This window comes from Amia ocellicauda, chromosome 21 (genome assembly GCF_036373705.1).
Source record: "Amia ocellicauda isolate fAmiCal2 chromosome 21, fAmiCal2.hap1, whole genome shotgun sequence".
Lineage (NCBI taxonomy): Eukaryota > Metazoa > Chordata > Actinopteri > Amiiformes > Amiidae > Amia > Amia ocellicauda.
The window spans coordinates 12,799,228-12,811,388 of record NC_089870.1 but is presented as its reverse complement, the minus strand read 5'-3'; the positions used below and the strand labels follow the sequence as shown (position 1 = coordinate 12,811,388).

The 12,161-nt window shown below is 38.0% G+C and overlaps 1 long non-coding RNA gene across 1 annotated transcript in view; it reads left to right on the top strand.

The window, feature by feature from the left end:
- The window catches only part of LOC136716928 (uncharacterized), a 37,771-nt gene extending 27,087 nt beyond the window's left edge, over positions 1 to 10,684 (top strand). Inside the window, exons 4-5 of the long non-coding RNA XR_010805166.1 lie at positions 8,330 to 8,367; positions 9,168 to 10,684. This is a non-coding gene — a long non-coding RNA (uncharacterized LOC136716928). The remainder of the gene's footprint in view (positions 1 to 8,329; positions 8,368 to 9,167) is intronic.
- The last annotated feature ends 1,477 nt before the right edge of the window (positions 10,685 to 12,161 follow it).

Below are 12,161 nucleotides of genomic sequence, written 5' to 3'. Positions count from 1 at the left end.
CATTTCTAACAGCCTTCAAATGTCATGCAAACCAAAGTAGGAATTATATATACAAAAAATACATTTCCCCTCCCATATATACTTCCCCAGTATGTCACCTTATTTAAGACAATGTGCCCTTCACACAAATATCAATTTGTGTTGTAATCATTAAAAAAAAAAATGCTTTGCAGCAGAGGCATCAATAGCATTTGTGAGACCTGAGTGCAACCCACTGCTTTCACAACATGTCATTATGTTAGCAAACACAGTGATCCACTGCTAAACTACTTGATAAATGCCTGCTAAGAAAAGTGTCCTGTAAATTAAAGAGAAGGCACAGCCCAGATATTGCGGAGGCCGCTGCACAATCAAAGAAAGAGAGACAGAGAGAGAGGGGGAAAGAAGTCTCGTATCATTTAATTTGGCAAGTCATGTTTTGCTTTAATTGTACCTTTTCATTTCTCTGATCTTATACCTGAGATTCCCAATCTTATGATCTACCTCCTGTCTGTCACATATTTGGTTTGTCATAAACCATGCTGATCGATATCTTGTTAAATTGTTTGCTTTTTGTAAGCTGACACATGACCTGCTTCTTTAAAGAAATGCCTACACTGTTTTTCAGTGACATCCACTAATAAAGCATTCTCATTACTACTACAATATGCAACAAAATACACATTACAGGAAAATATATTAACGGAGCAAAGGAAGAAAACATCTGAAATGAGTACTACTTCACGCAGGTCTTGTTTGTCTCAATGAGGTGGCTGCACATGCTGTGGTTAGAGTAACTAGAACTGACAGGGTGCCCATCTCTTCCCAGCAGCTCGAGCATCTTATCTGCACTTTTCCTTCGAATGCTGGCTGCCGTTTACAGCTGGCTCTTTTTGTTTCCTAATTAAGCATGCTGTTAGATTTTTGGGGGAGTTTAAATAATGGGTTTAATAATGCATGCTATCTTCATGATGTTTCAGTCAGCACAGAGAAAAATCTCACATTACCAGTGTTCACTTGTCTTCATAGAATGCATGTATGTGCATATATATGTATACGTGTATTTATTCCGTATTATTCCGTATTTCTTGTATTATACGTGCCTTTTTCCGAGGTTGTAAGGTTTAAGGAGTACACACAAATGCTTTCTTTTGATTCCCTTCTCCATCTGCCCGTAGTTTAAAATAGGATTAATTACTTTGTTGTTGTTTTTATTTGGCCGTTTTTTTTTAGGTTTCTTTAATTTTCACATTCCCTGCCCTGAAGCTTTTGTGGCATCTGGTGAGTAAGTGCAGCACAGTATTCAAACATCTGCCTGGACAAAGCTAACAGAATAACAGCATGAGTACATGTCCCCTAGAAATGTGAACACTGCACTAACATCCTGGCCTTTATTTATATCCAAGCAGCTTGAGGAGCAAAGATGGGCATACGGATGAAGCATTTGAGATATTATTATATTACAGCTGGCAGATAAAGCAGGTGCATCCTTAAAGTCACATGAGTCATTGTGCCCTGCCACGTTGCTGTACTGGGATAGATCTTTTCTACAAGCCTTCAGCTTAGTTGCTCAAAGAAGGAGTGAAGGTACCTTTAGGCTTTCACTCAACCAGGAGGCACTGTACAGGTTGTCTTCATCTTGTTTCTACCAGAAGCTATAGTACCTTAGTCACTTCAAATTTCAGAACATTACCAAAGGGTGGGCATGGTTACTTCTTGGATGAGAGGAAGGAAAGACCAAATCACATTTCCTGCTTGAAGTGCTGTTGGTGGACCAGTGGTTTAGGGTCACAAAATGCCCATGTGACGTAGCACTGAACTAAGTGCCATGATGCGTTAAATCGAGGCCTGTGGTTTGCAAAGATCTTGCACTTCACACAAACAAAATTTGAATTCTAAGGTCATGGTCAAATGCAACTGGGTAAAATAATAAAGTATGTATCTGGCTGCATACTCTTACTGGATGTGCAACTTGGGTGCCCCTTATTTTCTTGTCTTTTGAAAGACAAAATGTACAGTATCCGTACTAGGGGGGGAAATTATGTGGGAAACATACAATGGTAACATAAATATAACCTAACTTTACAATATACTAAATAGGTGGCTCAGCAGATACAATCTCGGCAGCACAGGCTATTCAAAGGGACTTAGATAATATTCAGTTGTGGGCCGACACCTGGCAGATGAAATTCAATGTGGACAAGTGCAAGGTATTACATGCAGGTAACAAAAATGTCCACTATAATCACACTATGGGAGGAATAGAACTAGATGACGTATCGCATGAGAAAGACCTAGGAGTCTACGTGGACTCCTCACTTTCTCCATCCAAACAATGTGGGGAAGCAATACAAAAGGCAAACAGAGTGTTAGGGTATATTGTCAAAAGTGTAGAATTGAAAAAAATGGCAGTAATGTTCAGACTGTACAATGCACTAGTTAGAGCTCATCTGGATACTGTGTACAGTTCTGGGCTCCACACTTCAAGAAAGATATCGCTGCTCTAGAGGCAGTTCAGAGGAGAGCAACCAGACTTATTCCAGGTCTGAAGGGAATGTCCTACTGAGAGACTGAGGGAATTGAACCTTTTCACCCTGGAACAGAGGAGACTACGTAGGGACTTGATCCAAGTCTTCAAAATCATGAAAGGCATCGACCACATTAAACCAGAGGAACTTTTCCAGATCAGCAGGGACACACGCACACGGGGACACAAATGGAAATTGGGCTTCAAGGCATTCAAGACAGAAAACAGGAGACACTTCTTCACACAGAGAGTTGTCACAATCTGGAACAAACTCCCCAGCGATGTGGTTGAAGCTGAACATTTGGGAACATTTAAAAATAGACTGGATAGGATCCTTGGATCACTTAGTTATTAATGGACACCAAACGAGCACGATGGGTCAAATGGCCTCCTCTCGTTTGAACTTTCTTATGTTCTTATGTTCTAATACTCTTTCACCACTCAAAGCTAAAACAATGTGTTTGTTTTGTAACCGTCAAAACACATTTGTTTACACATTCAGACTTTGACTTCTAATCAGGGCAGAAAATGTGCTGAGCCAATAAGCATCGTTGTTCCACATACATACTTTTATTTATTCCAGAATAGATTGCTGTTGTGCACTTTTTGTAGGATGTCCAAGTCAGCATCTTGCAGGAAATGCTTCAGCCCTTGATCAAAAGGTAGCATTAAGCACTTCAATGTGAATGCCTTTAGATTATTCACCAGTGACATACATAATATAACTGACTTACTGAACCCTCTGCTTATTTGTATGGTTTGACAGCTCTTTTTATTCCGTTTGATTACACAAGTACTCCCTTCCTCAGTCAAAAGTTGCTTGTCTACTCATCACTAGTGAAACTCATCACTATTTCTGAAAAGAGTGGTTGAAATTGTTCAATTGTTAAATGTTTAAAACTTCTAGTCCTTTATCTTAACTAGGTCATTTATTAATTTTTCTTTTCTAAATCTCAAATGTGTATTGAAATGATCACCACAATCTTTGAAACCAATGCAGGAGAGATTGAGAAAGTACACAAGGAGGACCTGAGTAGCTCTGTAAACCAGTTTTGATTTGTGTCCGTGGAAAATATTTAAAAGTCAAATCCTGACTGTTTTCTGCATTAGGAATTGATGGCTGAGAAGAAGTTACATAGATTTCTTTTTATTTGTTTCTTCTAGAGGGAACACAAAGTGCTGCTTTTCCCAACAAGTGCAGCAAACAAGCAGAATGCAATGACATAAATGGAGTTTTAAAGTAGGTTGATACTAGAAAACATTATATGCAGAGAATTATTAATGAACAGAATACATAACAGTACCCATTTATATCAAGCTGCAAACATTTTAAAGATCAGAGGATCCATTTTTGTATACAGAAATGTAAAGAGCAAGTAGTGGAGTTGCAGATAAATGACCAGTATTCTCCACGCTATGCTCCATGCTAACACATGTTTTTAAGTGACATTTATTTGTGTTTAATAAGTATTGTTGATTAAATTATACTTATTTACCAGTAATATATTTTTAGACTTTGTCTATTCAGCCAAGAGAAAACTGAAGATTCCAGTTTAATGAAAAGACTAGATAGATGGTGTGTAAGTGTTTGTTTGCCACTCCATTCAACAGAGTGGTGGCCAAAAGATACCCTGTCTTCAAATTGTTTCACACAGAGGGTGTAAATACTTTCAACTACATATCTCTATATCTGTATATTTTATTTCTGTATTTAACATCTCTGCCATATTATTTACTGTAAATGGTCCAAGCCCTTCTGTTTTCAAGATGTCTTCTGTCATGCACTGTATTTTAATGCTTCTCTGGTGTGCCATTTAATCTCTTCCAGAAAAACAAAAGAAAAACCAATCAAAGTGCTTTGATTTATGGTTATTGCCCTCATCATAGGACTGGTAAAAGACAACTTATGATCACTGATGTCATATGTAATAGGATATATATTAGTTTTTTTTCTGTTGTTTGTTTGTCCTCAGTATCCCACCTCCACCCTCTACTCATAATATCTTTCAAAAGGAGACTTTAACCTGTCATTGTATAAAAAGGTTGACGGGCAGTGTTTTATGGGAAAGTATTGTAGCAAATTGGTAGATGTAGCAAGGTTATATATGTATTATCTTCACTCACTCCATACTGGAATACTCATACCTAGATGAAACATCAATGGAACAAATCAGACATACCACTACCAATGCATAACACAAATTAACAAAGGCATAATGGCTATTTTTATAAATGTTGTAACTAAATCAAAAATCTGTCTCTCTCTCTCTCTCTCTATGGATATCTATATATATATATATATATATATATATATATATATATATATATATATATATATATATATATATATATATATATATATATATAACTGTATAAATGTAAAAGCTTTCTCTGAAAATGGCAAGCTCAATTACTTAATTTAAATTCAAGGAAAGATGCACAGTAAGAGTTGAGTATGTGTGTAATTTAGTGCATAAAATGGAAAAAGCATCTATAAAATACAAATATTGCCCAATGAATGTTGTTGTAATACCGCAGATTCAGTTCTGTCCATGTTTTATTTGTTTATCCGGATGTTATTAGGTACTGTAGCTACGTCTGTCAGGTGCCATTGATTTCAAAGAAATGTTTACACACATGCATGTAAAGCTATTTTTTGTATGTGTCTACCACAAAGAGATATCTTAGCTGGCTACTAAATGTCAAATGGCATAAAAAATTCAGGAATGACATTCTTGGAATTACAACCATACTTATATATTTATTGTTTTTGTGTGTGTTGTTTTATAGCACAGAGTTGGTGAACATTGGTTCAGGCTGTAGAAAACTCTTTAAGATTCCAGTTGACAGACAGAAATGAAGACAGGGCATGTGTAAACCTTTGACTGCCACTCCATTGATTTCCTTCTATCACAACTGTATAAAGTATTTTTCCCCCAAGGACTGCTTTAGCATGCTTTAGAGGAAATGTATACTTTAATGTGCAAATGCATTTTTTTAAGATTCTTTCTTTATTGTGACTTGAATATTAACTTGGATGTTGTGTATTCTACTTGTAGCTTGTCCCAGACAAGAGGTAGACTAAAACTGAAAATAAAATGTATGTCTGAAACACTAACTCATAGCAATGTTAAGATGGAAGAGGAGATGAGAATCTTACATTTATATATTGTACCATGTTTGAGGTATTCATTTCCATTTAGACATGCTATGTGTCTCATGCAGTTTATTTTTACATAATTTCAAAGGCTGTTACACAAATTGTATCATGTATAAGAATAAATGACACAATACCAATATAATTCATATATATTTTCAATTAAGCAGCCATAAAATGGTTATGACTCAAACAGCACTTGCTTTGTAACGTATTCACAATCGAGAGAGAGAGAGGCTGAGAGTCAGTCATTTAGCAGAAACAGAATTGATAGAAAGATGCAGAGCCACACTGAAAGTATATTAAGCATATGGATATGAAGATAACAAATTGACAGGTGGACTCAGCACACATTTAGTAGGCCATATGACAGTTTTCAATATGCGTTTTCACGGTGCTGTGAGCATATATAAGAGTTAAAAACTGTCATTCGGATTGTTCCCTTTTCCTTTTATTCTCTTTCACTGTTTACTGTGAAAGGGATCTCGAGTTCTTCGTCTGTCTGCAAATATTGCTGCAGTATTTGTCTACATTTTGTAAGCAGCTTGAAAAATAATAGGCACTAACCCGATGCAGTAATTGAAAACAGATGAACGGGTACATCCCAACGTCTAAGAGTCTCTTGAACTAATAATCGTGCACTATTCATATGCTGTAGTTGTCGATGTTAAAACCACCAATACAATACAGTACAGACTACTTATACAATGTAAACTTCGACTCTGCATATTCCCTCCCCTCTGCATAAACCCTCGTTTATTTTAGCAAAGCGAATAAGCCACGGATGGGGAAACGTTGCAAAGAGTTTCGTGATATGAATATGGCATGAATTCGAATAAACTCTGGGATGTATTTAAAAGTCCACGTGATTACTAGAAATAAACTCAAACCGTTAACATTGAAAAACTGTGAATTTACGTAGAGTAAATCAACACTACAGTGTCAAAACGTGTTCGATACTAAGTTTAAAGTTCCTTTGTTAAAAGACAGTCACTATTTGAGGCGATTGATCACTGCAATAATACGAATACATAACGTTTAGAATACAATAAAATGAAACCATATTTTATCAGTCCAATTGCGAACTAGTGCTTCTGACAAACTTGAAATCACGGCGGATCTAGTGATATGAATGCGTCAAGACCCACTAAGCTAATTCACACACTCGGATAAAAGACGACTGAGATCGGAAATAGTGAATTATAATCGATGAAAGGGGAACAACGGGTCACAGTAATGCTACATGAAGACATTAATGAATAAACTAACCCAAGCAGACTAATCTGCCCATCATCTCAATTATATATATATATATATATATATATATATATATATATATATATATATATATATAATTATTATTTTTTGGTATCTCTGGCTTTATAAAATACAGGAAAAAGAAGAAAATGGTGCCATCGGCATAAATAACATGCGCCTACCTGTCAGATAGCTGCTCTCCAAGGTGCTGAAACCCAGTGCTCTTTCAGCGGGTACTTGGTATTGTTTTTAATCCAGTCTTTGGAATCGGTGTGATGGGATGCAATCCAGTGCAGTTGTCGGGGTTTACATTCTGCTGCCTCCGCACCAGCCTCTCTGGTACAAATGCCAATACCAGCAGCTGTAAGTAACATAAGCAAATCCAAAAAACACGTCTTGAAACCGTCAAAGCACTATTAACACAACGTGCTCCCTCTTGAAACCGGCTTCGCAATTCAATTTATTTGTTTCCTTGTCTCTTTTACCCGCTGCTCTCTTAACACCTAACTTCTCTCTCTCTCTCTCTCTCTCTCTCTCTCTCTCTCTCTCTCTCTCTCTCTCTCGCTCTCCCTTCCTCGTTTATTCTGCTCCCACCCTCTAGGAAGAAAGCATAATTTATTGGCAATTTGCTTATGTAGAGAGACTGCCAGGCTCTTGCTAACTCGATCCCTTTCTGCACAGCAGTAAACGGTTCTCTTTCTTTTACAGCTTTTTTATTTTCTCTAATCACAAATTCAACAGCTTTGTGTGTATGAGGCACGGGCACTGTCAGGGGAGCCCCTTCAGTAGCGTGTCTGGGATCCAATCTCGGGGGAAAAGGTCAATTACAGAAGGAAGGATTTGACGAAAGTGCACAGCAAAGATTCTGCGCTTCTGACTCGTCATTTTAATTGTGGGAGATGGGACAATGAAGGGACCGTGCAGACTCAATGACATTGACTTGCCTACAGACAGAGTCTATTACAACCGATACCAAGGCAAGATCAACGCCAGAGTTATAGCCCCGGTTTAAAAGAAGGAGATGTATATAATTGTATACTGCAGAGTACTGCTTCTTCGCTCCTTCATTGTTAAACTGAATAGTGGCCGTTTAGAAAAAGAGTGATGCAGGTTACTACTGCAATGTTTTTAGACGGAATCCACTGAATGTTCATAATGTAGCTCATTCCAAAAATACAAAGGAATAAACATACAAACAAATAAATAAATACATTGTCTTTTAGTTAACTGAAGGCTACAATACTCAGTAGCGATATAACATTTTATTTACAAATTAAACAAATTAAACTCCGTAGACATATTGCCTTTTGCCAGTCCAGGCTTAACCAGCAAGCAGTCAAGTACAAAATATAATTTGATATGGGATGGGAAGGTTAAACATTTTTAAAGTATTTTTGTATTCTTTTCAGGTTTCCATCTTGCTCCTCTCTGCCATCCTCTTATACAGGTAAGATTGGGAATTTCTTTAAGGGAGTGGCCGAAATTGATTAACAGGAATCCCTGTGTGGTACCCTGATAAATAAAAACAGTCTGAAAACAATTAGCCAGGTTTCTGAAATGGGATTTACTGCAACCTGCAGACTCTTCAGCTACAGGCACTAGACTGGATTTCATGTGCCTATTTTACAACATATAACAACAGTATCTCTAGGTTTCTGTGGTTACAACCTTATCTCAAGACCTCTGGTTAGGCCTTAACATTTGTAACTCAATATCGGGTTCTGGCAAATACATTTCTCACTTTTTTCTGGTTGGAATTGATGATTAAGTTCCTATTACCTGATACAAAAAGCTCCTCATGGGGCACTCTGACAAGCAAATTGATTTACAGATAAGATCATGGGGAACTGACCTAGATTTACATTTGTCTTCAACTGAGAGAGCCAGAGGGTGAGAAATAGGAAGAATGAATATAGCCATAAGAAGAAAAATAACCATTGAGAGGGAGGGAAAGGAAGGGAATCGGCCAAATCTTAAAATAAAATAATAAAAAAGCAGGAGTAGAGTATAAAAGTATAACAAGATTAAGGGACTTTGCTTAATATGAAGCTGAGCAAATGTTTGACAAATTATGTCTTCATTTCTGGGTCGAAACATATCCAACACTTTGGACTACTATTCATAAAAGTCTTTCAGATTTTTTTTTTTTTTTTTTCAAGATTTATTGTCTAATTCTGCCTTGCTTACAACTTATTCACTCTCCCAGCCTATGCATCTAATTATGCCATTGTTTTGCATCTGTTTTAGCTCTGAACTTCAGGGAGCAGGAATTCTCTGTGCTTTTCTGTGCTCAAGCTTATCAGTCTTTGATAGAAAAAAGCTAAACCAATGACAAAGGAAGTTGCTGAAAGAAGTAGAAACCAGTCCAATCAAGATACTAGCAACTCAATTAAACAGCAGGAATACATTTCCAAAAGATGATGATGATGATTATTATTATTTTTGAAGTATATGTTTTGAAAGGCATTCTGCATACTGAGGTTTTTAAGGAGAATGTATTGGACTTTATTGAGACATTCCTACAAAAATGTTTAACAGAATCATTGCAGATTCCACATTTTAGAATCTGTGTGTGTATGTGCGTGTGCGTGTGTATACAATGTGCCTTTAAAGTAAGAAATTCATGTTGAAATATTGTTTGATCCTTGAGGAATTGAATTTAAAATCTCTGTTATAGAACATGTTGTTGTACATGTCAGTTTTATAGAAACCTAGCTTACTAATGACCTCCTCTACCTGCAGAACTATCAAAGGAACTGTGATCTCAAGAGAAGAACAATAGTAATTTTCTGTATTTCTTATAAAAGATAAACTGCCCTCCCCTGTTATTAAAAGGAATGATTCATCTCTCTGGACCTGGAGAACCGGGGGGATCCTCTTTGTCGTTCCAACCAAGCCTTCTGATAAATTAGTTAATGAATTATTGGTTTAATTAGACAAGATTGACCTGATATTTAGCCACTAATTGAAGCTACCTGTGGAACCTGAAGGATTGGGCCTACTTGTGGGAAGCTCTTCTGCTCAGGGACAAGGGACTGATCAGACAGATCTCATGTGTATAGTGTGTGTGATTATCATAATACTCCTTTTATAGTTTAGGAAGTGTGGAGGAGACACACACACTGTATACAATGTATTTCATTTGTTAAGGCTGGTCAGAAAACGTTTTATTTATTTTTTATCTGAGAAGAGACAGAAGCCCGAGACAAAATCAAATCTTTATCAGTTGCATCCAGTAATGTATTTTTTCAAGTTTTTTCAATCAATAATTTTGGAGGTCAGGAATGTCATAAGCTTGGTTTTCTTTTTATATTCAGATAAGATAAGAACAATATGACTACAATACATACAATACATTAATAAGAATACAGTAAATAACATGGTTTGTTTCCATTGGGTTTCAATGCCAAATAAACACTGTTCCACTATTCCACAAAAATTGCACACTGAAGAAATTATAACTGAGTGTATTTTCATGGGAAAAGCCCCCGGAAATGACTGGAACCAAGGCCCAGAATAAATCAAAATGTCAACCCATCACTGATTGAATCACAATTTGCAAATCCAATGTTGTTGGCAGGATTTGTCTGGGGTATAACCAAGCACTGTCTGACATGCCAAAACAACCCTGTCAGTACCAGTTTAGTAAATTGTATTTTAACAATTCAGAGAGTCAAATCTATGAATTATGGGGACCTGAGGTCCCTCTGGATTCGCTTTGATGTCCTAAACCAGCAGTTGAATTCTTTCCATTCCTTCCACATGTTTCGTCATATCTCATTTAATTTTGTATTTTTTGTAATTTAGTATTGTATTAAAACATTCATTTAATTGTATTGTTTTAAACTAGAACTGAAATTGTTGTTTTACTCTTTTTTCCTTTTTTTTCACCCTGGAAGCTTGCTTCAAGGTCTACCAAATTATTACATTGGACACACAGCATTTGAAGTAGAAGGAATAGTTGCTGCTTACTACCTTGAGCTGACAGCTTGAGATATTGATGTTTCATTTACATTGTACAATGAGACTCAGTATGAGCAGTAGAGAATTAATGTTCTATTGTCATATTCTATCATATTATAATTAGATCATATGATGGTGACAATGATTGTATTCACTTTCATTTGTACAGGAGAAAAAACAATGTGCACAATATTTTCTTGGTGGAGGAGTCAACCCCCAGTAGTCATATTTGATTCAATGCAATGAGAAAAATATATACCACTTCTCATACTGGCCAGAATGTGACTAAAAGCATGACACCTACCTTGATACTCCAAAACCTTTAGTTTGTATTTGTCATGAATATGTAATTATGAGGTTTAAAGATTGTTGATGACTTCACACATGCAGCTGATTAAAATTATAGGATGCGAATGCAACCCCGGTTATCCGAGAAAGAGAAACCACCCCCAGAGGCGGAGGGGCTCATGGGAACTCTGTGAACGTATGTGCATCAAAGCTGCCTACTGGACCGGGGGGGGGGGGTTGTCCCCTCCCCCAACCCAAGCAGACCTCCTCTTCCGTCTACTATAATTAGTGGGACACACACCCCCGTTCTTCCTCTTTTGCTGGAGCTAGACTTCCGCACGACAACCCTGCTCTGGGCGGTTTCTCTCTCAGATAACCGGGGTTGCATTCGCAACCTATCGTTATCCTTCAAGTCGAGAAACCACCCAGAAGGGGAGGGGTCAGTGTATACCCAATGCGTCGTGCAGAAGGCCGGCAGCAGAGAGATAAGGAGGCTACAACAAGGCCGCGGCCAGATAGGACAAGGCCTCAACTTCATCGGTAGAACAGCCGAGGTAGGGGAGAGGCCGGGGGCCGAACCCTACCGTGAAGAAGGTAGACGGGCACATCTGAGGCCACAGCCTACGAGGATGTGCATGACCAGTGGTGCACAGACGGATGGAAAACTAGGAGGGGGAGCAGGGCTCAACCACTGACACTGGATGGGAAGCCAGGGGCAGAGCCAACAAGGCTACTGAGGCTCGACCGAAGCCAACACCGGATGTCCTCCTGTAGAGGATGCCGGGCCCGTCACGTCCAGTCTGTAGAAGCGAATGAAGGTGTGCGGCGAAGTCCAGCTCGCGGCAGCACAGATATCGGGAAGCGGGGCACCTTAAAAGAGGGTCCACCAAGCCGCCACGAGTGGAGCGTGCTACCAGGTGTTCAGGCACTGGAATGCATGCTGACTCGTATGCCATAGCGATCGTGTCCACAATCCAGCGGGACAGCCAT